The sequence below is a fragment of the Osmerus mordax genome, chromosome 1 (genome assembly GCF_038355195.1).
Source record: "Osmerus mordax isolate fOsmMor3 chromosome 1, fOsmMor3.pri, whole genome shotgun sequence".
In the NCBI taxonomy this organism is placed as follows: Eukaryota; Metazoa; Chordata; class Actinopteri; order Osmeriformes; family Osmeridae; genus Osmerus; species Osmerus mordax.
The window spans coordinates 6,621,049-6,648,932 of record NC_090050.1 but is presented as its reverse complement, the minus strand read 5'-3'; the positions used below and the strand labels follow the sequence as shown (position 1 = coordinate 6,648,932).

The 27,884-nt window shown below is 41.8% G+C and overlaps 1 long non-coding RNA gene and 1 pseudogene across 1 annotated transcript; one reads left to right on the top strand and one right to left on the bottom strand.

Annotated features, from left to right (window-relative positions):
* The first annotated feature begins 29 nt into the window (after positions 1–29).
* Positions 30–27,275, top strand: LOC136947539 (uncharacterized). Its single transcript, XR_010877017.1, has 5 exons — positions 30–133; positions 942–1,072; positions 1,310–1,377; positions 1,495–1,726; positions 26,439–27,275. It is a non-coding gene; the product is annotated as an uncharacterized lncRNA (long non-coding RNA).
* LOC136945589 (C-X-C chemokine receptor type 4-like) lies at positions 7,283–13,525 on the bottom strand (annotated as a pseudogene).
* Positions 27,276–27,884: the final 609 nt, after the last annotated feature.

Below are 27,884 nucleotides of genomic sequence, written 5' to 3'. Positions count from 1 at the left end.
CTAAGCGGTTAGGGAAGCGGGCTAGTAATCTGAAGGTTGCTAGTTCGATTCTCCGGCTGTGACAAATGACCTTGTGTACTTTGGCAAGGCACTTCACCCTACTTGCCTCGGGGAGAATGTCCTTGTACTTAATGTAAGTCGCTCTGGATAAGAGCGTCTGCTAAATGACTAAAATGTAAATGTAGATACTCGTGTTCTTTCGGGACATAATCTGTAGCTCTGAAGCTCTGATTGGTGCCGCCGTGAGTCAGAGCTAGCAGCACTAAGGACGAGTATGGCGAGTGGTGGCGGTGGGTCGCCACCACTCAGATAGAGGACCCGCCGGCCTTTTTAAGATTGCAAGTTTGGGAAAACTTCAGTTTCCCATTCAGTTATAGTAGTACAGGCGAGAGAGTGGTGGCACTGTGTGTCGGCGTTGTTCAGCAGTTGTGGGCAGTGACGTGCAGTCTGGGTAGGCAAGGTAGGCACTGCCTACCCTGCCAAAATTCAAACGTAAACATTTTTATTAAATCATGTCTCATCCCAACTCGTCAAATATTGACGCTTGGGCAGAGCCCTTTGGCGTCACTATACTGACGCCGGGGGACGCCTTTTTCGTAATTGTTTGACGCCTAGGGTTGCACCTTGACTTCCACGTTAATATGTTCGACTTTACCCGTAGAAAATTCTGAAATATGGCGTCGTATTTCGACGCATTAAGTCTCCCATAGATTTTGATGAGCGGCTTTCGGATTTTAACGAAACGTCACCAAAATAAGTCGGGTGATTTTGTAAAAATCACAAAGACCAGATGAAGCAGGACATGTTTCTTCTTCACAGCCATTACACCATGGCCAACACCTAGACCATGGTGATTCATCTTTTGTTCCAAATGCTGTATTTCAACAGTGTGTTGTGGCAATGAGTTATGATATTATTCTTTTTTCTCCTCCCTTTTGAAGAGTTTAATATGCAGCAGCTTGAGGACCTTCTACAGGACTCAGACAACATTGAATTGCAAGATTTTGTTCAGCAGCCACCATTGTCCAGTTGGAGTCAAAGGCAGAAAGAGGTCCAACAATGTTGACAACAGGCGAGGCCACAGAACCTTGACAATTTACTTTCTGCTGAGAACATCGTCCAGATGACATGCAATCACTGTCATGTGAAAGAAGCTGTCATGTTGTGAACAAGATTGGCTTTTCTTTTTCAATTGATTGACAATTTTCCTAACAGATCATTCTTATCCGAAATTGAAATATGTTATTTAAGTCATTACTCATATCCAAACATTCTTAATTGTATACCTTGTGGTTCTTTGCCTTTGCAGATTGTTTTCAGCCAACAGCTTTACCTCAAAGGATATGCTCCTGTGACACCGCTGATGCAGCAGTCTCTGTTGGTAGATCCATCATACTGGTTTGCATAAATAGTAGGATAGTGTTAAACTGATTTTTTTTTAATAACACATTACTTTGGTTTCATGTTATTGATTTGCCTTTCATGTGCTCTCAGGCCGTTATGATCTTCACGTTCCGGTGCTAATATGCAAACATTGCAACCAGAATGGGCTCCAGAAGTCAGTGACTTTGTAAAGAGTGGTTACTGGCCTGATACCATACAAGCACAGAGACTGTTCCACCAAGATCTCTTCCATTCATTTGAGGCTATGAAGACAGCAGCTCCAGGAATGTCCAGACAAGCCTTTACAGCAATGTCAGACCAGAGAACAAAGCCATTTGGAAGAGTAAGTAAAAAGCAGTTCAAGATCCACAAGTGGCTATAGTAGGTAGTACATATTTCAGATAATATACTGAAGACCATACCACACAAAATGGTCATTTGAATCCTTCTTGGATTTGAAAAGTTGCATCCACAAAACATACAAAGGCGATCATGTAGTTTATCGTCTTTGAAAGCTGTATTATATTCTTTCCTTTAGACTGGCAAAGTGAATGCAGATGCATTTCAGATAAGTTTTCTGCAATTTGTGTACTGCAACTATGAAGAGAACCAACTTCTTGGAAAGGAGCCATTGGTCTGTCCAGCCTGTAGCCCTGAAATGGTGGCTGTTAACCCTAATAATAGGAATACTAACAAAAACAATAGGTGTCCTCCTACCGGAGGAACCCTAATAATAAGAATACTAACAAAAACAATAGGTTTCCTCCTACCGGAGGAACCCTAAATATATATGTGAGAGAACAATGGTTGTGCTCGCTGAAGACAAGTACACCCAATAATAAAACTAATGAAAACAATAGGTGCCCTATCAGCTTCGCTGCTTGGCCCCTAACTAGAGAGGATTGTGGGGGGGTGCTTGAATCGGTTGATTGGTCAGTTTTGTTACTGACATTTTACATTCAATACATATTTCTGTATATTTTAAATAATTTTATGAGGATGGCCCCATCTTCCCCAAGGGGGGACATGCATTTACTAAGCATGTACGAGAGTCAAAATAAGAGCAGACCTGCATATTCTAGGTATAGCCATATTTTAAATAATTGTATGAAGATGGCCCCATCTTCCCCAAGGGGGGACATGCATTTACAAAGCATGTATGAGAGTCAAAATAAGAGCAGACCTGCATATTCTAGGTATAGCCATCTTGATATTTAATTTATAGCCAATGCCAGTATTTCTTATTTATACTTTACAGTTTTTCTCGATTGCTAAAACACATTTTTTGAAACAGTCAACCATTTTCTCAAAACTGTAAACACAAAACCAAATATAGCTGCAAGCAGCGATGCGGGTTCCTCCGCAAAATGGCAAAATATTATAAACATGTACACTGTTGAAGATGGAGAGTTGGACAACAACAAAGCAAAACTACTTCATGTTTGGCCAACAACAATAGGCTGAATGGGGATTTGAACTCATGAGCATAAGGTCACAAGTCAGTCTCTCTATCCTCTCTGCTACACACCAACTGCTGAGATTGTATGAGTAGAAAGGGCAGAGTATGAGCTTTGGGACAAAGGTTAAGAAACGGTTGACATTTCAAGGTAAAATTGCATAGAATTGCGTATGGTACATCAGAATGATGTCACCTTGAAGCCAATAAGGTTTGAAAAACCATCAGTCAAAATTATATTTGATTTATTGACACAAAGATATTGAGGCAATGTGGACACTTACATAAATACACCCCTTTCAGACATTGTGTATTGCATTTCTCATTCCATTTCACCCTATATATAGACACATCTGCCCGCACACTATCCCCATCCATGCTGTTTCCCTCTCTCCCAGTGGCGCAGGTCATGCCAAAGCAGAAATGCTGCAGCAGCCGCATGAGGTTTAGATATAGTCCAATAATTACCTCCCACAATTCATACTTATCAACCGCAACTGTGTTTCCAAACGTTCTCAAAGATAGCTTGATAACCACGGATATTCACTTTCTTCTTGAATAGATCTCAAGAATAGCCTCATAGGACAACTGGCTGAAGTACAGACCATGTCCAGCTCCTAGCAAGTGCGGACTCTAAAGGCCGACTCTCTGTTCCCATTAAAATACACGACATGCACACTCAGGGTGACCAACAAGATTATATTAACTAACAAACAATAACATTACAAACATCTAACTGAACAAAGACAACAACTGAAATCCCTCGCATGGCCGTTGTAACCGAACTATTTCCCACAAGTCTTTGAGTTTTTTGACATGCCGCACTGCATGCTGGGTACTCAAGAGCGCTGACAGCTGATTATCTAGCTGTGCTCCGACTGCGTGATATGACGAGATGCTAGTGACGCGCTAAGGTCTCTGAGTCTCCTGCATTAAAGATCCTGTAAAGTGGACCTGGAAACTAGTTTTAAGTTCGCCACACCACAGAATAATGTGTTATTAACTACCCATCCAAATTCGAATGAAAAATTAACACCGACAAGTATGTTAAATTAGGCTTTGAAATCATGAAAAAATCATCAGTCTTCTCTGCTTGAGACTGGGGGGGCGTGTCGCCTGAAGGAGCTGAAGCTCCGCCCCTCCCTGCCTAGTGCCTACCTCCGACCCAGATAATGGACGCTATGTCAAGCCGAACAAAACCGTATAGAATTAGAATTTATTTGTTCAATGAGTGAAACATACAGATGCATATAAATGAAATGTTCCCCTTAGCTGTAACAGTAAAAATGGACACCAGAGACAGCATACAGTGAGCTCTCCAACTAGGCTACTTCTAACACATTAGCTACCATTTCACCAAAATACCATCATTCTACACCGAGTAGCCTAATATCAATTTAGCGGTTTGCACTAACTCATAGCAGAGATACCTCTGGAAAAGTTATCTAGTATAATTATAACAAGCACACAGAACAGAGTGATGAACTGCTGGCAGCGGTGGATTGTCTAGGTGCGACCGGAGGAGGAACGGCCGGGAGGGTGATGCTCGGTACGGCTCCGCGCTGCGAGAGAAGCCGTGTGTCCGCAAACCCCGTCTGTCTCTGGTCCATGTTAAAACTATCCGCTGTGAAATGGTCAGTGCAGAGGCGGCTGTTGGAGTTTATCCGAAGCTTTCCATGAGTGTGGCTCTTCACAAAATCTATCCACCTATTTTTCCTTTCATTATCAATAGGGAGTTCTCGCATCCAGGGAAGATGCAGTTGCGGGTGGTGGGAGACATCCTGAAGCTAGCTAGCTAGCTGATGTAGGCTACAATAGTAGGAGCAGGAGGAGCCATTCAGTGATCTGACGTAGATAGGGCAAAATGACATAGATAGGGCATTTTTGGCTCCGCCCATTACAACCTGATCTGAAAACGGAAGAGAAACTGTTCTTCGGTTTAACTCCACATTTCAGTGTGACAAAGTTTTACCGCTTTGCACATGCTTTCAGGAACTCATTTCACACGAATATAATGTACTAAGAAGCAAAACATGGAATTTACTTTACAGGATCTTTAACAAGTTCTGCTCGATTAGGAAGCTATTTTTACTAATGTTTTGTTAGCTATTGAATGGTAATGCAAGCTAGCTAAAAACAATGTTAGTTAGCTTGGCTAAACTGGTTTTCATAGCAACAGAAATCAACAAATCAGATCAGTCGAACTTTATTCAGAAAGGGGGGATCTGTATTTTTTAATCTACTCTTAATGCATGACTGTTTAACTTAATGTCTGCACCTCTCTGTCACCAACTGTCTCTGGAGTGGAGGGTGGGGGCTTCATATCCAACAAATTACACCCCTGAACTTTTAAAACAGATCTAATGGCCTACTACAATTGTAAATATCCTATGGCTTCTTCTCCAATTGGGCCACGATACAATGTCATCTAATATTTTCTGCCCATTCTGCACAGTTTTTGGGGACTTTCCACACCAGCACCCTTTGCCCAGTCCCTCTATTCTGCCCTACTACATGTGTTTTACAACACCAGTTACAATCAACCCTGGGCAGGGACGGCGCCAGAGAATTTTTAATACAGGTGCTGAGGAGGTGCTAGATCATTGACAGGGGGAGCTGCGCAATTATATATACATTAATACTATTAATAAAGAAGCAGTACTTCTCTTGAGTGGTTTTTATTCAGATGAATAATCATTGGATTCAGGTCTATTCAGGTCTAAAAGTCTATCATTTGAACTGGTTTCATCACTTTAAGACACTCAAAGTCAGCAGGTTGGCATACTGGGACATGGAAAGGATTAAACATTTAGACTTTCATCAAAGTAAAAAATGCTGGTTTGTCATTTTTCATCAACGTCCTCAAAAAAGCAGGCTGCAGAGCTACTGTGTGTGGGGTGACTGTCTCTGGAGGGCTGGCAGGCAGGGGCAAGCAGGGCCTGCAGGCAGGCAGGGCAGCTGGATGAAGCTGTCCAGGGGTCAGGGCTGAATAGAAGCTGTCCAGCTAGAGAGGAGTAGTCCAGCAAGGGGTCTGTGTTGATCTCAGCATCCTCTGTTGAACTCTGGTGAGCAGGCCTCTGCATGACCCTCCAGACCTGTAAAAGTGAAGAAAGGATCCATGTCAGTTCAGTTGTGAAAAACAAAGCTTTTTCCATCTACACTTTACATAAACTACAGTTTTGACTGTGAAATGCAGTGGCATTACTTGTACTTGAATCCAAATGTGTTGACCTGATGGAGACCCATGCAAAGTCACTCAAAACACGGGTTCGATTCCAGGCACTGGCAAGAGTATTTAGCTCTAAACTGGTCAATATATACACATCTGACAAAAGACCAGCTCGACCTTTGCCTGTAAACAGTGATTCTGACTGTCAGAGACCTTTAAATAGCCTGACTTACTGAAATTGGCAAAACTAGCCTGGCTAACATAGGTCGCTTTCTCAGGACATATGACGAATGAAACAGGCTCGCCTTGAAAAATCAGATATACTGGCTATCTTTAGCAGGCCCTTGTCTACAAAAAGAAGTCCTCCCTGACGTTGTTGGAGTAGAATTGAGTGAAATACAAAATTGTTTACACACTGCCAGTGGGTGAGCCGAGCCTGACTGAGGCTAACGTCAAAACAATGTACCCCCGGGACGCAGTATCACTCCAACTGCAAGTCCACAAATCACAAAAATAATCGGAGCATCTGGCTAAAAGCACAATTCCCACATCTCCTAAAGGCTGCCCTCCTCAACCTTTATGTGTAGACCTAACTGTAAAATGGTGAACTTATGAACATGACGCGACCAAAACAAGGCTGCCGCCTAAGCCTATGCGGTCTCCCTGGCGCATAGGCTTATTACAAAGACTTTCACGCCCCAAATCAAAATTCTGAGCCGACAGGTCTGTGGGGAATTGCTTTTTCTCCTAAAGGCTCTCCTCGACCTTTTTGATGAACAATTCGCCGAGATGCAAAATGACTCACTAATTAAAAACACAGAGGAAAAAAGCTAGAGCTACAGTAGCTACTTTTCGAGTTCGGTTTTCCTCACTTCAGACTCACGATCTAAAGGTCTAAAAGTGCTAAAACCTTCACCATAATTCAAGAGTAGTGTACTTTCACGAAACCAATCATTGATTCTAGCTTAAAATGTGTAAAAATAGGACTTACCGAACGTGGCTGCCTTCAACACTATCAGGCGATTTCAGTTGAAAACAACAATGGCCGCCGAAAAATAATTTATATTCGTAACGGCGAGCTGCGATTGGAAGCGAAATGAAACAGGAGCTAAAAACAGAGGGTGGGGGCTTGGTCAGCACACAATTTCCAGAAAGGATGTGTGTGCAGCTCGCGCGTGTGTCAAGTAGGGTGACCACCTGTCCCGCTTTGCTCTGTATGGCACAGCATTTTCAATATGGGACGTGCGGGACAAGGGGTGAAAATGCTGTGCGACTCAACGCAAAGCGCGACAGGTGGTCACCCTAGTGTCGAGGGGCAGGATGAGTCTGAGAATTGGGAGCATGCGCGCTGTGGAGCAATTCAATTGAATTCAATCATATATTGACATATCAAGGTGAAATTGCGTATGGTACTTCAGAATGGTCCGTGTACTTTGTGGCCATTGGTTTTTCTATTTTGCAACCCGTGTTGACAAACGCAAAATAGGGCCGTAATATCGTTTTGTCACTTTAGTAAGTCGAACACACATTTAAGTATAACGGCTTGTTTTTGGTTGTTTCGTTTTTTTTTGGAATAATGAAATAAACATATAACACAAATAGTAACGAGCCATTAATCGTTGTTTTGATTATTCCATATCCTTTATGCTGATATCTGCAAAAGATAAAAAATAGGCTCGTAATATCGATTTGTCCATTTCGGAAGTCAGAACCAGATGATGGGGAAATGCGTGGTATCCGTTGTTTTGTTTTATTTGGGAATAACGGAATAACCATATAACACAAATGTTATTACGAGCCATTTACTCTTTCTTTGATTATTCCATATCCTTTATGCTGGTATCTGCAAAAAATGAAAAATAGCCTCGTAATATCCTTTTGTCCATTTTGGATGTCAGAACCAGATTATGGGGAAAGGCTTGGTTTCCGTTGTTTTGTTTCATTTTGGAATTACGGAATATCCATATAACACAAACGGTATAACGAGCCATTTACTCATTTGTTTGATCGGCCGTATTATGCATACTGGCACAAGTGAAAAAGAGAAAGGGGGAAAAATGTGAAACTATTGGGGGTGTTATTACTTGCGAACACCAGAAGGCAGCAACGACTAGCTTTAAAAAAAATGTTCCTGTGATCTGCAGGCCTACAATCTTGACGACATGGCATCAGGTTCTTTAGTAGAAGACACACACACCAAACTGAAGGCACATGTTGACCGCGTTTGCTAGTTGCTACTTAGTTAATAAATCTTTGATGAACCCAAGTTTCTTTAATATATATTAAGTTTCTTTAATATATATTAGAAACATTACAAGACGGGGCTCCAGTGTGTGTTCAAACAAGGCCAAAAGTGCCAGACGGTATCAATCACACCCGTGCAAGTAACACTCCACGCCCCAACCCTCCCTCCCCCCACCTAAATGACGCTTTCAGCTCTGTTGTACGTCTTAATGAAGTGCATTGAGGCAATCATAGTAAGAAAGTTGAGTTCATGTGGGCTAGCTTTGCAGTTTACATAGACACACAACTGACAGAGGCACTGTTGTGGATACTTTTTTCAGAGTTCTGATCATATTCCAAATTCAACTTCTTCAAAGTCCAAAAACAGCACGGAGCAGCAACGAGAGGGTTCCCAGGAATATCTGATTTCCCTTTTGTCTGTGCTTCTCCTTTTATATCCAACAAATTACACCCCTGAACTTTTAAAACAGATCTATTGGCCTACTACAATTGTAAATATCCTATGACTTCTGCTCCAATTGGGCCTTGATGCAATGCCGTCTAATAGTTTCTGCTGTTTCTGCCACGTTTTTGGGGACTAACCAGGGACCAAACCAGAAACTTGTGCCCAGTTCCTCTATTCTGCCCTACTACATGTGTTTTCCAACACCAGTTGCAATCAACCCTGGTTTATAGCCCTTCACCATTGCATGGTGCCATTCATTCTTCACAGGTCACACCCATCAAGTCAAAGTGAAAAGTAACTGGTCCAACTCCAACAAGGCCAAAAGTGCCAGACGGTATCAGTTGAAAAACACAATCACACCCGTGCAAGAAACCCTCCCCAACCCTCCCTCCCCCCACCTAAATTACCACTTTCAGCTCTGTTGTACGTTTTAATGAAGTGCATTGAGGCAATCATAGTGAGCAAGTTGAGGTCATGTGGGCTACCTTTGCAGTTTACATAGACACACAACTGACACTGTTGTGGATACTTTTCTGTTCTGATCATATTCTATGTCCAAATTCAACTTCTTAAAAATCCCAAAACAGCTTAATGAAGAACTTTAATGAAGTGCATCGAGGCAATCATTGAGCAAATCTTCCCTTTTTATTTATAAAAAAAACATAATATTATTTTCTCATGTAACTTTTATTCAGTTTGGATTAAATGTAGAGTTAACTTGACCCAAAACATTACATTTAAATCTATTCAATTTTGTAAAAGGCCATTGTAGGAACAATACAATTGTTGTCCTTACATCCATCAATGTACAACACGTTTTAGCCTACATCAATGCATTCATACCCTGTGACACACAATTTAAAAATGTCCTTTGAAAGAAAATTTCTGTTCTGCTTGTGACGATTTGTATATCAGCCTACACTTCTGTGCTTAAAGTTAGTATACTAGCTTTAGGGGGGGGGGGGGGGGGGCAGCAGTTACATTGGGGCCAGAGGTTCTGTTAGAGGGGCCAGTTACATTAAACATTATTGTTGTCATATAGTTTTCTTCACTGCAGTGCAGGCATTAACAGGCAAAAGCAGTGGCACCCACAGAAATGTTTTATAGGAGTGGCCAGATGGGGCCACTGAAATCCTGGGGTGGCTTTCCAAAATCACAAGCCATAACTGAATTTCAGCAATTGTATTATGCTGTTGTAGTATTTAGGTTAGTTGAAAACAGCAGCGGACTGGGGAAGGGTGACAGGATCTGAGTGTGGAGACGGACCGAATACATACCTCTGCATAATCATGCCGCAGTCGTTTCACCCTTTCGGAATTGCGCTTGAAAGGCACTCGATAAATTTGCTTCATTTGAATAGTTTTATTTTTTAGGATGCGTGCCAGTGTTGATGTTGAGACCCGATGGATATCGTTGAAACATTGACAATGTTAGTTCGGAGCTGATTGAGTGTTATAGCATTGTTGGCCAAAACCATGTTTACTATCTCCCTCTCTTGCTGTTCTGTGAACATAGGAGGCCTTCCCCTTTGTCGTTCCTGACCCTCAATCCTATGTAGAAAAAAAAACAGTATACAATAGTACAGTAATTTCACAGGAAAAGGTAACAGAAGTGCTGATAGTGCATAGAATACAGTACTGTAAGCAGTTACTGAAACCGTGCAGATGTGTTTGATATGATATTTTTACAATACCTATTTTCCAGTCAAAATGTTCTTATCACACTTGCCACTGTGTATCGGCTTAGATTTGGCTGTACTCGCAGTCCAGTCTCCCTCAGCGTCAGGCCATGGTTGACAACGTGGTCAACCAGTGTTGCGCGGATCTCATTTGTCAGATTCGGTCCTCTTTGAGCACCTTCTTGTCTTCCTCTACCTCTACCTCCAGCATGGCCTCCATCTCTTCCTCTTCCTCTGGTGATTCCTCTTCCCTTCTTTCTTCCCTTCTTCCTCCCCTTCTTCCTCCCCTTCTTCCTCCTCCTTGTCCTCCTCCTCGTTCTCGTTCTCCTCCCCGTCTTACTCTTTCTCTGACTCTTTCCATTGTGCTTGAATACCTGCTGCTTTTTATAGTGCTTACACACCTGATTGGTGTGTCTACAATTAAGCAAACAAGTGTTTGCACACCTGATGACTGTGTTGAACCAATTGGTTGGAAGGTGCGGTAATTTGACAGTCAGTGCTTTGGTATTGCAAGGAAGTGACTTCATGATAGATTTTTGTGTGTAATGTATGTTAAGTGTGTTTAGTGTTTTGCAAATCACTGTGTGTAGAGTTTTGCAACAAGTGTGAGGTTGACAATGTGCTTATAGTTGTGCAAATATGGGCTGATGTTTTGCTTCTTGAGTGTAAGGTTTTGCTAATAGTGTACTACTTTTAGTGTGTAACCTATCCAAAAAACTGTAAAACACTCCACACCTATGTCCACAGGCCAATTCCATTGCCTGTAGGAGATTTACCCTGGTATATGGGTTTCGGTCATAGACCTTTCACCGCCACACAGAGAAAAACTCTTCAATTGGGTTGAGAAAAGGGCTGTATGGTGGAAGGCAAACATAGAAACGTAGAAAATGCTGGTTGATGTTGAACTATTCTCGTATACGGACACCATGGTGAAAGCTGACATTGTCCCAAACCACCATTAGAAACAATTGTGAACAGTTTTGAGTCATTGTGTTTTACAGATGACAACTGTGTTGTAGTTGTGTTTACTGTTTGCCGCTTGTGTTTACCATTTTGCGGCACAAGTGCATCAGAGTGCAAAATGTGTTTAGTGAATGAGAATGTGTTTAGAGTTTTGCCAAAAGAGTGTCTGATTTGACAAATCGGTTTAGTTCACTGAACATTTGATTCAGAGAATGGGGTCAATGCTGAAAGTAAGGGGAGTGCCGAAAATGAGGTCGCCATTTGGCTTTCCGAAGTTTATTTATAACAGTGCTGTAAGCAAATTCCATTATTTGCTTCTCAGCACATTATATACGTGCGAAATGAGTTGCTGAAAAAGCATGTGCAAAGCGTGGAAACTTTGTCGCACTGAAATGTGGAGTTAGCCCATTAACCCTTGTGCTACCTTTGGGTCGTTTTGACCCACAGCTACGTTGTGACAACTTTTCATGATAAAAAAAAAATCAAGTGAAACATTTTCTTTATCCTTCGCGTGGTATCTGGGTCGTTTTGACCCACAGCTATGTTGTGATAACTTTTCATGGTAAAAAAATAAAGTGAAACATTTTCTTTATCCTTCGTGCGGTATCGGGAACATTTTGACCCACAGCTATGTTGTGATAACCACATGAGCCAACACAGGAAGAAGCAGAGAACCAATGCCACAGTGGTCCTGACAGCTCTGCGCTTCTGTCTCTGTCCTTGCAGAGGGCCGCTGCGGGTCAGCCTGGACACGATAACTCAGTAACACACCAGCAAAACTAGGCCCGGTACCACCAAACCCACCAACACCAGCTGCAGGTTGAAAGTCCTGGCAAACACTATGTCTGACACTGCCAAGAGAGGCAACCAGGCTCCTGGAAAAGGAGAGGGGGGTAAGGGAGACAAAGAGGAGATTTGGTGGTTAGATCAGGAGATAGAGAACACAAGTGAAGATGTACCTCTGTACATCTGAGACATGGGCACGTGAGAGAGAGATAAGGGATGAGGCTAGAGACCTAGCTCACCTACATACACAAGTCTACATGCCAGTAGCTGTCTCGTTTGTGAGGCGTGTCTGTTGCTTTGGCCACTGCTAGGTAGCGGTCCAGACTGATGAAGGCCAGGATGAGCACACTCCCATACAGGTTCACCGTGTAGATGACGTGCACGGCCACAGAGATGCCTAATCCGAAACGCCATTCCGTCAGCGCGGCATCCGCTGCCCAGAACTGGAGCGCCAGCACGAAGAGAAGATCGGCAGCAGAGAGGTGCAGCTGGTAGCGGTCTGTCAGACTCAGTTTGGACCTGGGGACAATCAGATAAACCGTCTGTGTGTCATCTTCTACATCAGAATCAGAATTTGTTTTATTCGCCATGTAATGTGTTCACACAAACAAGGAATTTACTGTGGCAGGAAGGTGCATACAATAAACGGATGTACGGATCTTTAATTAAAAAAAAAGTAGAATGTACAAAGTCTAACTAAACTTACTAAAGAACTAAACTAATCTCATCTTTGTCATCGTCTTCATCGTCATCATCATCTTCACCCGTCTTTTCTCACCTGCGCTGGCAGCCAAGCACCATCACCACCAGGCCGTTCCCAGTGATGCCCAGGACAAAGATGAAGCCGTAGACCACAGGGAGGAACACTCGCTAGACATCAGGGGTTATCACTTGATCCAGGTCACACGGATCCTCCAGGGCCACCAAGTCGCCAGAACCAGTGTAGTTTATGTCATAGTCAAACACAATATGCTGTAGGGAGGGAGAGAGATAGGAGGGGGAGAGAGATGGCAACAGTCATGAGATATATAGAAAGACACTAGTAGATGAAGTGAGAGAGAATAAGCTGTTTCACAAGCCACCATAACTTGCAAAGGATGACATGACAGTTCCAAACTGAAAGGATTCTTGACCAAACATATTTTTTAAGTTGCACAATCCTCTTTCTATTTAATGAGACCAACATTCCAGACTATAATGATCCTTTTTTATAAATATCCTTTATCTAAAGATAGATTTCAAAGACCCCAAAGAACTAGACAGACCTGCCACATTGTGACTGTGGGACCTTCCATTGGAGCAGTTGTAAAATGACCTTCAATGTACACCTACAGATCATAGATACGTAAATACAATAACAAAGCTGAATAAGACCTTGCCGCATACCTCATAGTAGGACATGATTGAGCGGAGCCTGTGTCTCTGTCTCCTCTGCTGAGCGGAACTGAGTACACTTCTCCCTTGTTGAGACTCGCCGATCCTTGTATATTACACCACTCTCGTGCCGCTTTGAGGTCGTTGTGACTCACCGATCCTAGTCTGTTTCACAACTCTTGTGCTGTATCCAAGTCGTTGTGAGTCAAAGTCATGTTGTGAAAACTTTTCACAATTAAAAAATAAAGTGAAATATTTGTATTCCTTGCGTTGTCTACCTAGTCTGTTACGTGACTCTCGTGCTGTTTCCAAGTTGTTGAGACTCGTCGATCCTAGTCTATCACACCACTCTCGTGCTGTTTACAAGTCATTGTGATGTTGTGAAAACTTTTCACAAAAAATTTTGAGACTCGCCTATCCTGTCAAGGTTTCAGAGGAGGTGGCATGCTGAGCGCTTGGACACTGAGCACTTGGACGTTTCAGAGGAGGTGGCATGCTGAGCGCTTGGACACTGAACGCTGGGACGTTTCAGATGAGGTTGTCTGGGGAAGTGCTACTACTACTTACATACATTCAGTGGGTTAGGGTCAGGACAGCAGCTGTTGTCTAGAGTCACGGAGCTATGGCTGGGGATTTCACTGCGCTGCAAGTTCTACAGCAGATGTTTGACAGTGATGTTGTGAAAACTTTTCACAATAAAAAATTAAGTGAAATATTGCGTTGTCTACCTGGTCTGACTCTCGTGCTGTTTCGAAATTGTTGAGACTCACCGATCCTAGTCTATTACACCACTCTTGTGCCGCTTCGGGTTCGTTGTGACTCACCAATCCTAGTCTGTTACACCACTCTCGTGCTGTATCCAAGTCGTTGTGAGTCACAGTGATGTTTTTAAAACTTTTCACAATAAAATAAATTAAGTGACATATTTGTATTCCTTGTGTTGTCGAACTGGTCTATTACACCACTCTCGTGCTGTATCCAAGTTGTTGAGACTCACCGATCCTAGTCTATCACACCACTCTCGTGCTGTATCCAAGTTGTTGAGACTCACCGTACCTAGTCTGTTGCGCCACTCTCGTGCTGCTTCGGGCTCGTTGTGACTCACCGATCCTAGTCTATCACACCACTCTTGTGCCGTATCCAAGTTGTCTATCACACCACTCTCGTGCCTCTTCGGGGTCCTTGTGACTCGCTGATCCTAGTCTAGTATACCACTCTCGTGCCGTTTAGGGTCCTTGTGAGTCACAGTGATGTTGTGACAACTTTTCACAATAAAAAAGTAAAGTTAACTATTTGTATTCCTTGCGTTGTCTACCTAGTCTGTTACGTGACTCTCGTGCTGTTTCGAAGTTGTTGAGACTCACCGATCCTAGTCTATTACACCACTCTCGTGCCGCTTCGGGGTCGTTGTGAACCGTGTCACAATGACTTTTCCTAATACAAAAATACACAAAATACACATTTTCTTTCATAGCATTACAAAGTAAAGGTCTCAATCTTGTCAGCAGTATGTGGCTAGGACGAAGTACAGTTTATCAATGGGACCTGTTTTAGGCTGAAACCTAAGCACTGTCATGTAATGTGAACTACTACAATGCATTCGATACTATTGATTAGTAACACACCATTTCTACACCGAGACCCATTCCCATGCATCGTTGACCCCGACGACAACACATGCGTGTACAGAAGACTACAAATTAGTACATCGGAGCGGCCTTTGCTGTCAAGTCAGACAGCGCCACCCCGGATTACATGGGCTGCCTATACAGACGCCAAGGAGAGCTAAGGGTTAAACAGTTTCTCACCCGTTTTCAGCTCAGGTTTTGTATAGGCGGGGAAACTCAACCTATCTACGTCACAGCCACCTATCTACATCAGATCACAGACGGTTTATATTACCTGCATTCTATTACTCAGCTGGTACGATGCAAAGACAAATTAACGCATAAAACACTCAGATATGTGCAATTGATTTAGCTAGTTGTTGCTGTTGTTGCTAAATTCAATAAATTCAAGCAAGCAAAGAAGACTGCTGATTTTCTCACAATTTCAAAGCCTAATTTAACATACTTGTCTGTGTTTTTTTTCATTCGAATTTGGATGGGTAGTTAACAACACCTTCTTCTGTGGTGTGATGAACTTAAAACTCATTTTGCTGTCTGCCTAAGCTACTTAATACAGTCCCAACTAATTAATACTGCAGAGTGCCGAAAGTTTCGGTCTTCGGGTACAGCGGTCATGTTTCCTAATTGTCATCTGCGATAACACAAGTTAACAGTAAATTGTCGAGTATAAGGGCGACTGCAGTGGCGGTTCTAGACAAATTTTATTGGGGGGGCAAGGGGGGGCCAGTGTTTAATCAGGGGGGCACATAAAAAAAATGGAAACAAATGATATTTCAACATTAAATACTTGAAATAATTTTGCTTTACATTAAAATCATACAAACAGCTCTGGCTCTCCCTCTTCCAGCACCTCAGCTCTCTCAATACTTTGATATGTTTCTATATTTTTTTTATTTACTGGGGCAAAAAAGGCTGCCATTTCCCTTCCTCGTTTCATGATGACTACTAGAAGAAATAAAACGTGTTACAGCTCCTAGAATTTTTATTTTTATTTTTTATTCAGTCAGCTCAGGGGGGCCACAGGGGGGGCCAGGGACATTTTTACAGGGGCACTGGCCCCTGTAGGCCCCCGTGTAGAACCGCCTCTGGGCGACAGTAAATTGTTTAGCCTGCATGTCAACAACGTAAATCAATTAAAGTATAACCACATTCTTGTTAAACAATAGGACATTTCAAATCACACTTATTTTATTACCACTACATTGTTTACTTACTTGTATAATTTAGCACAACAACTACTAGGGAAATTTGCATCGGGCTGAGTCTTCGGGCGAATTAGGCTACGTTTCTATTGCTTGTCTCGGGTGAATTAAACATACGTTTGTCTGATTCAAATCAATTATATTAATTTGTTTTCATTGAGTCTTGGTGGCCACAGACTAATGATGCCTGTAATTTCAGTTGTTGATATTGTAATCAGTTGCAAGTGTCTTCATGGACGTTTACTGCATTGTTGTGAATATTAGTAAATGAAAAATGTTTGTCCTTGTGTTTTAAGGTAGACCCTATGGCAAGGGAATAGATTTTAAAGTTCCAAGTAAAAATAATAAAGTAGATATTTATCAACATGTAAGAAATCGGTTGGTTAGTATCAGGCAGTTGAAGCTGACATCTTTTGTAGTATTGATCATTGTGTTGGGTGTTTGCAAAAAGGCAAAGGAAATTTAAAACCGAGTTTCACTCTGCTTGAACTTCAAACCCTTGGGCTACAAATACTACGCTCATGGGCGTCGTTAGACCCTTTTTACTGGGGCACGTGCCCCAGTATAAATCCGCTGTGCCCCAGTAAAATTTTGAGTTTTAACAATTTACTTTATTAGTCAGTGCATTAATTTAGATTGATAATCCCGGAAAAAAATTAACCGAAAACACAAAGCGATGCACGCAGAATTCCATGTCAGAGCGCACTTCTGAGCTTGCCAAATAGCCACTGCCGCACGCACACAGAAGTCCCAACCCCAGATGTTGAACTCGGCACACAAGTCAGAATTGAGGTAGGCTAAGAAATTACAAAAACTAAAGATTTACAAAACTAAAGATAGTTTCTAAATGAGACCTACCGATCATCTTATATTGACTAAAACATAAAAACATTATTACATGAAGCAAAAAAAATCACTATTTGCGCTCAAATGAATGCGAAAAAAAAGGGACTATTGATGTCCCTGCCAAAGCTGATATCAAACGTCCCTGAACTGTTTTATAGTGGGTTAAGCAAGGGGAGTTTCTATAAATTGTTCTATATATTTTATTTTATTGTATATTTAATTTATTTCTAATCCCACTTAGTACTGCTAGTTTATGTACCCTTAGTATTTAAATTTTAGGTCCCTATATGTTTATTGTATGCACCTTCCTGCCAAAGCAAAAGCAAATTCCTTGTCTGTGCAAACTTTCATGGCGAATAAATCCCATTCTGATACTGATTATAGCCTAGTAGTGCATTGTGCGCAGCAAGCTTGAAAGAAAAAAAAGGCATACTGTGCCCCAGTAGAGTTTTATGTCTAACAAGACACTCAAAAAATATGAACATGAATGATAAATAACTGTATAAATATGAAATAATGTTTCTTTCAGCTGGCAGCAAATCTGAATCTGAATTTGGTTTATTCGCCATGTAGGTTTACACAAACACAGCATTTACTGTGGCAGGAAGGTGCAAACACTAAACATACACAAATCTTAAATTAAAAGTAAAAAAGTATAATAATCTAACTAATTCTAAGATCTAAACAATCCAAACATTAAAACAATTTAAAATATAAAATATATATAAAAATAAGAATATGAATGGGCCGCATAGTGCAAATGAGATCAAGGTGGCTTGTGCGTAGTGCAATCGGTGTCGGATGGACTTATAATAGATAATGGTTAAATGTCAGTTGGAGTCCTTGGCCTTGTTGAAGAGGCCAGTAGCAGATGTAAAGATGTTCTTATGGCGTGAGGTTTTGTTCCTGATGGACCGCAGCCTTCTGCCAGAGGGGAGTAGCTGGAACAGAGAGTGTCCAGGGTGGGAGGAGTCGGCCACAATCCTCTTCGCTTGCCTCAGGGTCCTCGAGGTGTGCAGGTCCTCGAGGGTAGGCAGATTGCACCCGATCACCTTCTTACCAGTGCGGATGATACGCTGCAGTCTTCTCTTGTCCTTGGCAGTGGCAGCAGCATACCAGAGGTGAGGATGGACTCAATGATGGCTGTGTAGATATGCACCATCATTGTCTTTGGAAGGTTGAATTTCTTCATCTGCCATAGGAAGTTCATCCTCTGTTGTGCTTTCTTGTTGAGGGAGCTGATGTTCAGTTCCCCCTTGAGGTCCTGGGAGAGGATAGTGCCTAGGAAGCGGAAGAACTCCAGTGTTGACTGGGGAGTCGCACAAGGTGAAGTCCCCAACCATCTCCACTGTCTTAAGTGAGCTCTAAGTTGTTCTGGCTACACCAAATTCAAGATTCAAGATATTTATTGTTATGTATACGGTTAACAAAGTTGGTCCGTACAATGAAATTCTTATAGTGCAATGTCCACCTTCCACATAATTACAATAAAAAGAGAGAAAAATATATAAATATACAGTCAGAATAAAATAGTGCCTTCCTGTCCTGGGCAGTGCAGTGTCCATACCATACTATGATTGATGTGGTAAGGACGCTCTCGACCGTACCTCCGTAAAAATTGCTGAGAATTTTGGTTGGCATGCTAAATTTCCTCAGCCTTCTCAGCCTCTGCTGGGACCAGGTCACCAGGGGCCTCATGTATAAACGTTGCGTACGCACAAAAATCTTGCGTACGCTGGTTTTCACGCACACTTTGTGATGTATAAAGATTTACTTGACATGAGAATGTGCGGGCCGTCACGGAAAGTTTTGAGCAGACGTGAGAATGTGCGGACCGTCTGCAAAGTCTTGTCTGGCTCTGTAACGTGGCGAATTCTAACTGAAAAGTGCCGAAACTCACCAAACATTACAAAAATAAAGTTTCCACTACTACGTTTATGACGTTGACTATTCAAAAAACATACAAATAAAAGTTTGATCATTAATGTGGATGATCACATCAAAATGCCAAAACCCAAAACGGGCAATGCTATATAGCCTTCTGTTTAATCCGCCACCACTTACAGTTTTTTTTCAAATTCTGACACACAAATTCCTTACTTTTCACACAATTTCTGAAACCTGGCACCCAAACACCAGAACCACAACTCAAATCTGCAAAACCATACGCAAATTTTGGGCCTTTGACTCAGTTTTCAATTTCATAAAACACTTTTTGCAAAACACAACAAACAATTCTCCACGTAACACACACATTTCTAACAGGAAGCATCTTGATTTCCTTTTTCAAACACAACTAATCAAAATGCCACACTAATTAATCAGTGCCTCACACTAACTCCTCACATGTGCAAACGCTTTACTCAACACCAACCAATCATGGCTTTAGAATAGGCCTATAAATAGCCTAATTTGAGTCGATACAGTGGTGGGTATAATTTGAACCTTTACTGTAGAAATTATAACAGGCATGTAACAATCTACTGTAATGTACACATGTTCTAATGTACACATAATAGCTGTTTCACCACTCCACACGGTAGACTATACACAAACATATATTTTAGCACCCATGCATCCATTGACTGCAGTGCACTGCATGATTGGTCAGTTTGGTGGATTACTGTATCATACTGTGCAACAGTACAGTGACTGTAAGAAGACGTTCTGACAATATTGTAGAAAATAGTACTGTATGCTACAGTTCATGGCACACACACACACACCATTCCGTAATCACCTTTTTCAAATTTAGGTTTGGTTTCTGTCCTACTACACTCTTTCTTTCGTACTGTGTAATACTGTATTCACAACAACAAATGGTTACAGTAAAAAAAAAAAACGTTTTCAATGTTGTTTTCGTGTTTACCATGAATTTTTCATCATCTCTACCATTTACTTTCAATCTTGTACAGAAATGTACAAAGGAGCTCATGAAAGAAGAGCTTTAGGTTTTGAATAACTGTGTGTATATGATATATCCAAAAATGTAATATAATGGTAAAAGTGTTTGCAACATGAGAAAAATGTGTGCTTTTGAGACGTGTTTGTGATATTTTGATTGCAGTGCTTCATTTTGCAAGAGAAGCGAGGCATTTTGTGTGTGCAGTTGTTGGATTTGTGTGTTAAGTTTTGAAAAAAAGAGGACAAGTAAAAAAAAATTGTGTAAGCATTTGAAAACAACTGTAACTACAGAGGGTACAATTTCTGGGGAAATTGTAGGGTGTGCTTGCTTGCGTTGGTTGCACAGGGTCCGTTTTTTAATGACATTTTTACAACCGATATTTCTGTATATTTTATATAAAAATGCATACTTATTATTTATAAAGATTACATAGATTTAAAAGCATCTTTTTTTTTGCTGCTCATTTACAACTCAAAATACGAGTGAAGTGTAGAATGAAATAGATGTCTTCTCATTTCCCCTGCAAGAGGCAGCCTGAATCAAAACGAATACATTTGGCAGACCGGTGTAAAAATTGACCTAATCTCTATGACTTAAACGTCCTTTTAAGTTTTTCCGTTCTCGTGATATTTTCAGGCATTTAGCCTACTCATATTGCATTCATTCATTAATAAAGAACCCCCGTTGAAAATTATTCTACGTCGTTACCGGCAGTAGAAGATGGAATCGCGATTCAAACAGTACTAGTACCATCTGCTAACTGAAAAGCCCTGTGTGGAGAAGCTGCCCCAGTAAATTGTACTACTACAGTACAGTATGCCTACTAGAATACTGCTGTGTTCGTCTTGGTAGCGATTGCGTTGGTTGAATTCGATTTAACGTTCCGTTGTACGGTTTAGGCTGAAATTAATTATTATCATGAACAGATTGACAAAGTTTAGGCTGTGGCAATGAAGTTCAGGTTAGTAGTCAGATAGTTTCACCTATTGAAAGACTTTTGACTTCCTAAACAGCTGTGTAGATGTTTTCTTCTTCTTTGGCTTCTTCTTTGGCTCTCGACGAAGGCGGTCACATTTTTCTCTCCTCCCCTCCCTGACCTTCCCTGCTTGGCTGTGTCTTGTGTCTTGTCTTGTCTCAAGATACTCTCTCATCATCACTCTCCGAAACTAGAAGCATGGAATTAAATAGCTGGTCTCTCAATGCTATTGACACCATCTTCTCGAAGAGAAGCTCGGGTTCGGGGGAACCCAACTGTCCGGACGGGACGTTCGCAGCTGGCTACACGATGGACGCGTGGGAGAATTGGCGTGTCGCGTGTCTAGCGGCGCTTTCCGTGGAGGACGTTGAAGACATCTTCATATTCGGAACCATGATTACAGGCTTTCTGCTGTTTGGAATAGGCGCTGGCTTTGTATATCGGAAAATTAAGGAAACGGCTGCAGCCATCAAAAGCCCCGTTAGGCTGCCCGATATGATTGATGCGGTGGGCAGAGTTGTTGGAGCTCAGACTGTGAACTTACAACGCAGCATTGATTACAACAGGGATAAGTTTGCGGCTCTGCAAAGGAAGATGGAGGACATGGAGACCTTCCTGAAGGGTGGACGTGAAAATTGAGTTGCGGCTACTCGTCAAAACAACTACCCCAATCTTATCCACTTTTGGCCCCGTAACCAGCACAGGCCTTGGCCAAGGCCATCGCTGGAAAACAACTCCCCTGGAGAGCGAGACTATCTTGCTCCTCCCTCCCCCCCCCCTCCCCCCCCCCTCCCCCCCCCCCCCACCGACATCTGTGGTTTGGTCTCTGCCCAGGTCATGACCAAGGATGTCTCCTGGCCAACACAATCTGCATAGGGAGAATCGGACTGATTGTGGCCTAGGTCGAGGGCGCCAGCCCAGACCTACTCACACATTTACTTTCACCTACTACAGATATCACCACCCCCCCACCCCCATCCAACGCCTTCGCCTGCTTGTTTCCCCAGGGTGGCTGGCGGGTCTGTGTCCAGCGCCTACCATGGCTGCAGGTCCAGATGCTGCTTGTCTACCCCCCCCCACTCTTACATGTAAATGTTGCAAGTCACGTGTTTTTGTAAATGTTGTTGTGCTTATGTGCTGAGGTTTTTGTCTGTTCCCACACTGTACTCCTCTAGGAGCATTGTCTGGATGTTGCCTTTTTCTCTCCTCCTCTCTCCTCATGTTATGCTGTAACTTTCTAGTTGGCGCCGAAAATGGCTGCCTGGGTAGGCTCTCCTGCCAAAGTAAATTCCTTGTCTGTGCAAACTTTCATGGCGAATAAAAACCCATTCTGATTCTGATTGTAGTGTCTAGCGTAGGCTACAGTGTTGCAGTGACCAACACTGGTTTGAAACCACAGGTAATGATAATTTCACCAACAAATCGTTTAATAATGTAATGTCATAATAAATCCTACAACGAAAATGTATTTATGAGGAATGTTTATTTTAACGATTGAAAACAGATGCATCATAGACCACTGTAGTATGTGTTGCCCGGGCAACAGAGGCTAATGTCGTGATGCTAATACCTCAGTGAAATAGTAGACTACTGTTTACGAAAGTAAATGTACTTCCTTAATAATATCAGCTTATATTGTACATTACATATCACAATTGTGTGTCATATCACAAAGTAAAATGAGTAAATAGTTTTTACCCTGGCCTCTTTGCTTGTGGGGTTTCTGCAGCTGCCTTGCAGTAAAGCTATAGCTAGCCTAGCTATCCCCCAAGTTAACAGATGCGAAACGAATGTTCTGCCAAAGGTAGTCACGCATGTTTTCGTGACGTTAGTGACGTAGTGACGTTAGTAACGTCAGTGACTGTGGCTAGCAAATTAGCCACCGTTAGCTTCACTTTTCGCCACAAAAACTTAACTTGAGCCTAAACCATGCAACGGAACGTAAATCCCAATAGAAGCAACTCAATCGCTACCAAGACGAAACTTTTGACACCTAGGTTGTCTATGTAGGCCAAATATTGACTGAGTTTTAGGGGGGCAAAAAATATATATATATATATGTGAGAGAACAAAGGTTGTGCCCTTGCCGAAGGCAAAGCACACCCAATAACTTCTGTTAAACTTGAGGGTGTCAAACGAACGACAAAATCACTCAGGAAATGCATGTCACGCTAACCCTAAAGCTGCCATGCTGTTACGATGCGCCACCACTCGTTTCTTCATTTAAAGTTTTACATCGGACCATTTCTTTTTAATTTCTGCCATGGTCCGGTTCTCTGAACCCACATCATTTATGGCCCTATAATAATAATAGTGATTTTATTTGTAATGCACTTTACATTTAGCTAAATCTCCTACAGGTTAAAAACAAGAAATAGTCCACGCCGCCGACTTTCTTTTGTCGCTAATACCCGATGACAGACGGACAAACAGGACACATTTTCTCGCCTCCACTTCTGTTGTCAGAACCTCGATCTCACAGTCACCGTATTTCTTCGAATAAACGCTGCAGCGTTTATTAAATAACGTCCATTTTTGGTGTGGTGTTTATTCAAGGGCGGCGTTTATTCGAAGAAATACGGTAATTCAGACAAATAAATTACCTCAGGAGCGCATTTATAGTCTATCTGCATATTAATTTATGGGAGGAGGCAAAGCGGGGTCAGTGGCTCGTTCACGTGCGGTCAATCTCACGTTGATTGTGATTTATAAAGGAAAGGTGCGCAGGACCTGGGGCTGTAGGGTGAAGTGGAGGACCATGTTAACTGCGTCGTCCACAGACCTGTTGGCTCTGTATGCAAACTGCAGGGGTCCAGGACCACCAGGCGCTCAAAAGACTTTGTTACCACAGAGGTCAGGTCGACGGGTCTGTAGTCATTTTTGGACACAGGGATGATGGTGGAGAACTTGAGACAGGCTGGTACATGGCATGGCCCCACTCCTGAATGCTTCCTTCTTCTCCGACCTCAACCTTCTGAGCTTTGCTGAGAACCAGGGCTTGTTGTTGTTGAAGTTCACCCTGGTGCGTGTTGGAATACAGCAGTCCTCACAGAAGCTGATGTACGATGTCACAGCCTCTGTGAGTTCATCCAGAATGTTGGTAGCAGTCGTGAACATATCCCAGTCAGTACAGTCCAAGCATGCCCGCAGATCTTCCATAGCCTCACTGGTCCACTGTTTAGATGTCCTCACAGCAGGTTTACAACATTACAAATGGTAAAATATGTAAATAGTAATATGAATAATAATAGTTGTACTGTCCTCACCAAACGTTGCTCCTAGAGAACGTATGTCTGGCTATACAGCGAGCTAAACACTCCCTCAATCATCCCTCCAAGGAACAAGCAAGTGTCGAATTGGCAGGTTTAATAAAGAGAAATTGTAAAACTGTAACACAGAAATACGAGACCACGGTAAGTATATTCACTCTTACGCCACAATATCACAGGATTAAACAAGATGACATGTACAACATACATGTAATAGCTGATGACAGTAGAGTAGCGTAACTAAACCGAATGGAATTAGCATGCTAAATCGCTAGCAAAAGTGCTAACCACCTGGCGATCTCTATACAGAGCTAATTGTACAACAATAAGGAAATAATATCATATATAACTGCATATTAACTTGAACACTTACAGATGATGCCGTCTTAAGGCTACAAATATATTGGAGATACAGGATTACTGAACTAAAATAATACTCTCACTAGCAACTGGGAGACGACTAAACCACTTTCTCACTGAAAAGCTACTTTGTCTAAAATAGTGATGTGTCGTTCGTGAACGATTCGTTCATTTTGAACGAATCCTTACAAGGATAGTGATTCGTTCATTTTCTCGTGGCCGCGCATCGGGACTGTTGCATAGGCTCGTCCAAGTAAACAGAAATGATTCGTTCATTTCCCGACTCGGTCTTCGGGTACGAGTCTTTGGATAATTTTTCACGTGACCTGCATAGGCTCTGTACTGGTAGTGAGAGGAAACTCTAGAGGGAACGATTTGTTCATTTCCCAACTCGGTCTTTTCTATGAGTCTTTGGATCATTTTTCACGTGACCTGCATAGGCTCTGTAGTGGCAGCTAGAGGAAACGAACGATTTGTTCATTTCCCGACTCGGTCTTTCTACGAGTCTTTGGATCATTTTTCATGTGACCTGCATAGGCTCTGTAGTGGCAGCTAGAGGAAACGAACGATTCGTTCATTTCCCGACTCGGTCTTTCTACGAGTCTTTGGATCATTTTTCACGTGACCTGCATAGGCTCTGTAGTGGCAGCTAGAGGAAACGAACGATTCATTCATTTCCCGACTCGGTCTTTCTACGAGTCTTTGGATCATTTTTCACGTGACCTGCATAGGCTCTGTACTGGAGGAACCAAACGATTCGTTCATTTCCCGACTCGGTCTTTCTACGAGTCTTTGGATCCTTTTTTCACGTGACCCGCATTGTATTTTTTAGTAGAGGAAACAGTTTCCTCATTCCCTTTCGCGTGGCCACTGTTTTAGTAAGACGTGAATGATATTTGAGTCAGGTGGCTGAGCGGTTAGGGAATCGGGCTAGTAATCTGAAGGTTGCCAGTTCGATTCCTGGCCGTGCCAAATGACGTTGTGTCCTTGGGCAAGGCACTTCACCCTACTTGCCTCGGGAAGAATGTCCCTGTACTTATTGTGAGTCGCTCAGGATAAGAGCGTCTGCGAAATGACTAAATGTAAATGTATTTGCTCAAGTCATCATACTGACTGGTTTTGTTATTTTCACTTTACATTTACACTTACAGTTTAGTGCAGTGTAATTGTTTGCCGTGATAATTAAATGCTAGTGTGATAACAAATGACCAAATCATACAAACTGTCATGATACATTATTTTAATGTAATGCAGGAATTTCTTTTAAAATAGTATCTGCTGGTGCACATGTCATGCACTAACCTACATGAGAATATGATAATTGCAGTGGACGGATAGCCCCCCCCCCCGCCCCCCCCCATGAACGAATGACTCGAAAAAAGATTCGTTCATTTTACTGAACGAGATTCAAAGAACCGAATCAGTAAAATGATCCGAACTTCCCATCAGTAGTCTAAAACAACTTGAGGTAGGATTAAATTAACCTCTAGAGGGCGCATGGAACATTTAGCAGGTCCGTGACAATAGTAATGTGTCTAGGTTGCGTTGTGTTTCTGGTTAAAGATCTACTGTTTTGCAGATAATGCTTTGGCTACTTTATGTGAATAAGAATAGGGTTATGGTGACTGTAATAGGTTGACAACAATTCGAGTGATGTGGAATTTTACATATTTTGTGTATAAATGATCTATTATAGGGTTGGCATCAGTGGTTGGAAAGTTGACTAATTGAATGTAATTGTGTTTTTCAAATAGTGTTTGAATAGTTTGAGAAGTAAGAAGATTATCGTTGAAGTCCCCCATGATAATATTACCTCCTGGAAAAGTATTCATTTCGTCAATAAGGGGTAATAAATGTTCTTTGAATAGATCAACTTGGTATGTTTGTGGCCTGTATACAACTGCAGCAAATAATTGAAACTGTGGAATGTGGAAGACTAATGATTCTAGATTTGTATTACATGGAGTGTTGACGTCAATGTTTTGATCAGTCTGACAATATATTTAAACCCCACTGTTTGCCTGATGTTTTAAAGTATTGGTAATAACATTCATTCTTCTTCAGGTTTAATGATTGTGATGTTTTGTGTAGTATTACTTGGTTTGTGCATTTTAGCTTTTTGTTGCTGTCCAATTTTGCTGTCATCAAATTCAACATGTATTAGAGAGGGGAAATATTTGTTAGTATCATACATTATTTGGACAACTGTCCCAAAGGCACCATTAACAAGTCCATCTGAAACATCAACATAGACAACGTTTTTAGTAAGCATGATGCAAGCTTGTATGCCCAAACAGACACTTGGCTGAAGACAAGTATTAAAAACTTTGGCGTGGTGGCCATTCTTCCTTTCCATACGTCCTGTTTTGTGATTACGCTCAAAGTCTTGTGCTTCAATGGTTACAGCATTTTGGCAAATTGAACTTAGCATGTTAGAGTTGTAATCGTAAACCTGTTTGTTAGTAGCATGTGCAACGCATTCATTTCTTCTCCTGTTTCGCACTTTTTCAATGTTTTAATGTCTGCAGGCTATGGAGGACTGAAAGTATGAAAGTGCCACAATGAATTAAATAAATACACCATTAAATAAATACTTAAATGTGTCATTAATTAATTAAAATAGACATTAAATACATAAATGTGTTCTTAAATGTGTCATGAATTAATTAAAATACCAATTCATTTTATGTACAATACATATATAATTATTTCACAAAGTATTTCATGGTCCATTTCACAATGCTACATTTCATGCTACATTTCATGCTACATTTCACAACGAGTTGTGCTGCAGTGCTTCATTAATTGTGTTATCTGTCAAACTGGCTGTCTTGGCGTTTAGGGCTACATCAAAAACTCTTTAGTTTGCTTAACTACTGCACTAAATCACACTTGACTGGTGGGGACCTCACCCATACTGTTATTGTAACTGTTATTTGTCGCTTTGCATTCTCTAATTATACTTTCTTCTCTCTGTTGCCCATCTAACCTCCCCTGTGGTGTGGGGGGGTTGAGCTGTCAACATCGGCCTGTTTGCTGGTGTGACAATGTTGGACCTAGTCCCCAAGTGGACTTTGGTCTCCTATAACGGACCACACAGAGTTCCTGGTCCCTTCCTGTCCATCTCCCTGGCGGTCCTCTGATGCATTTGGTGGAAAGCATATTGGTGCAAATACACGTTGGTTATACTGTCACAATCA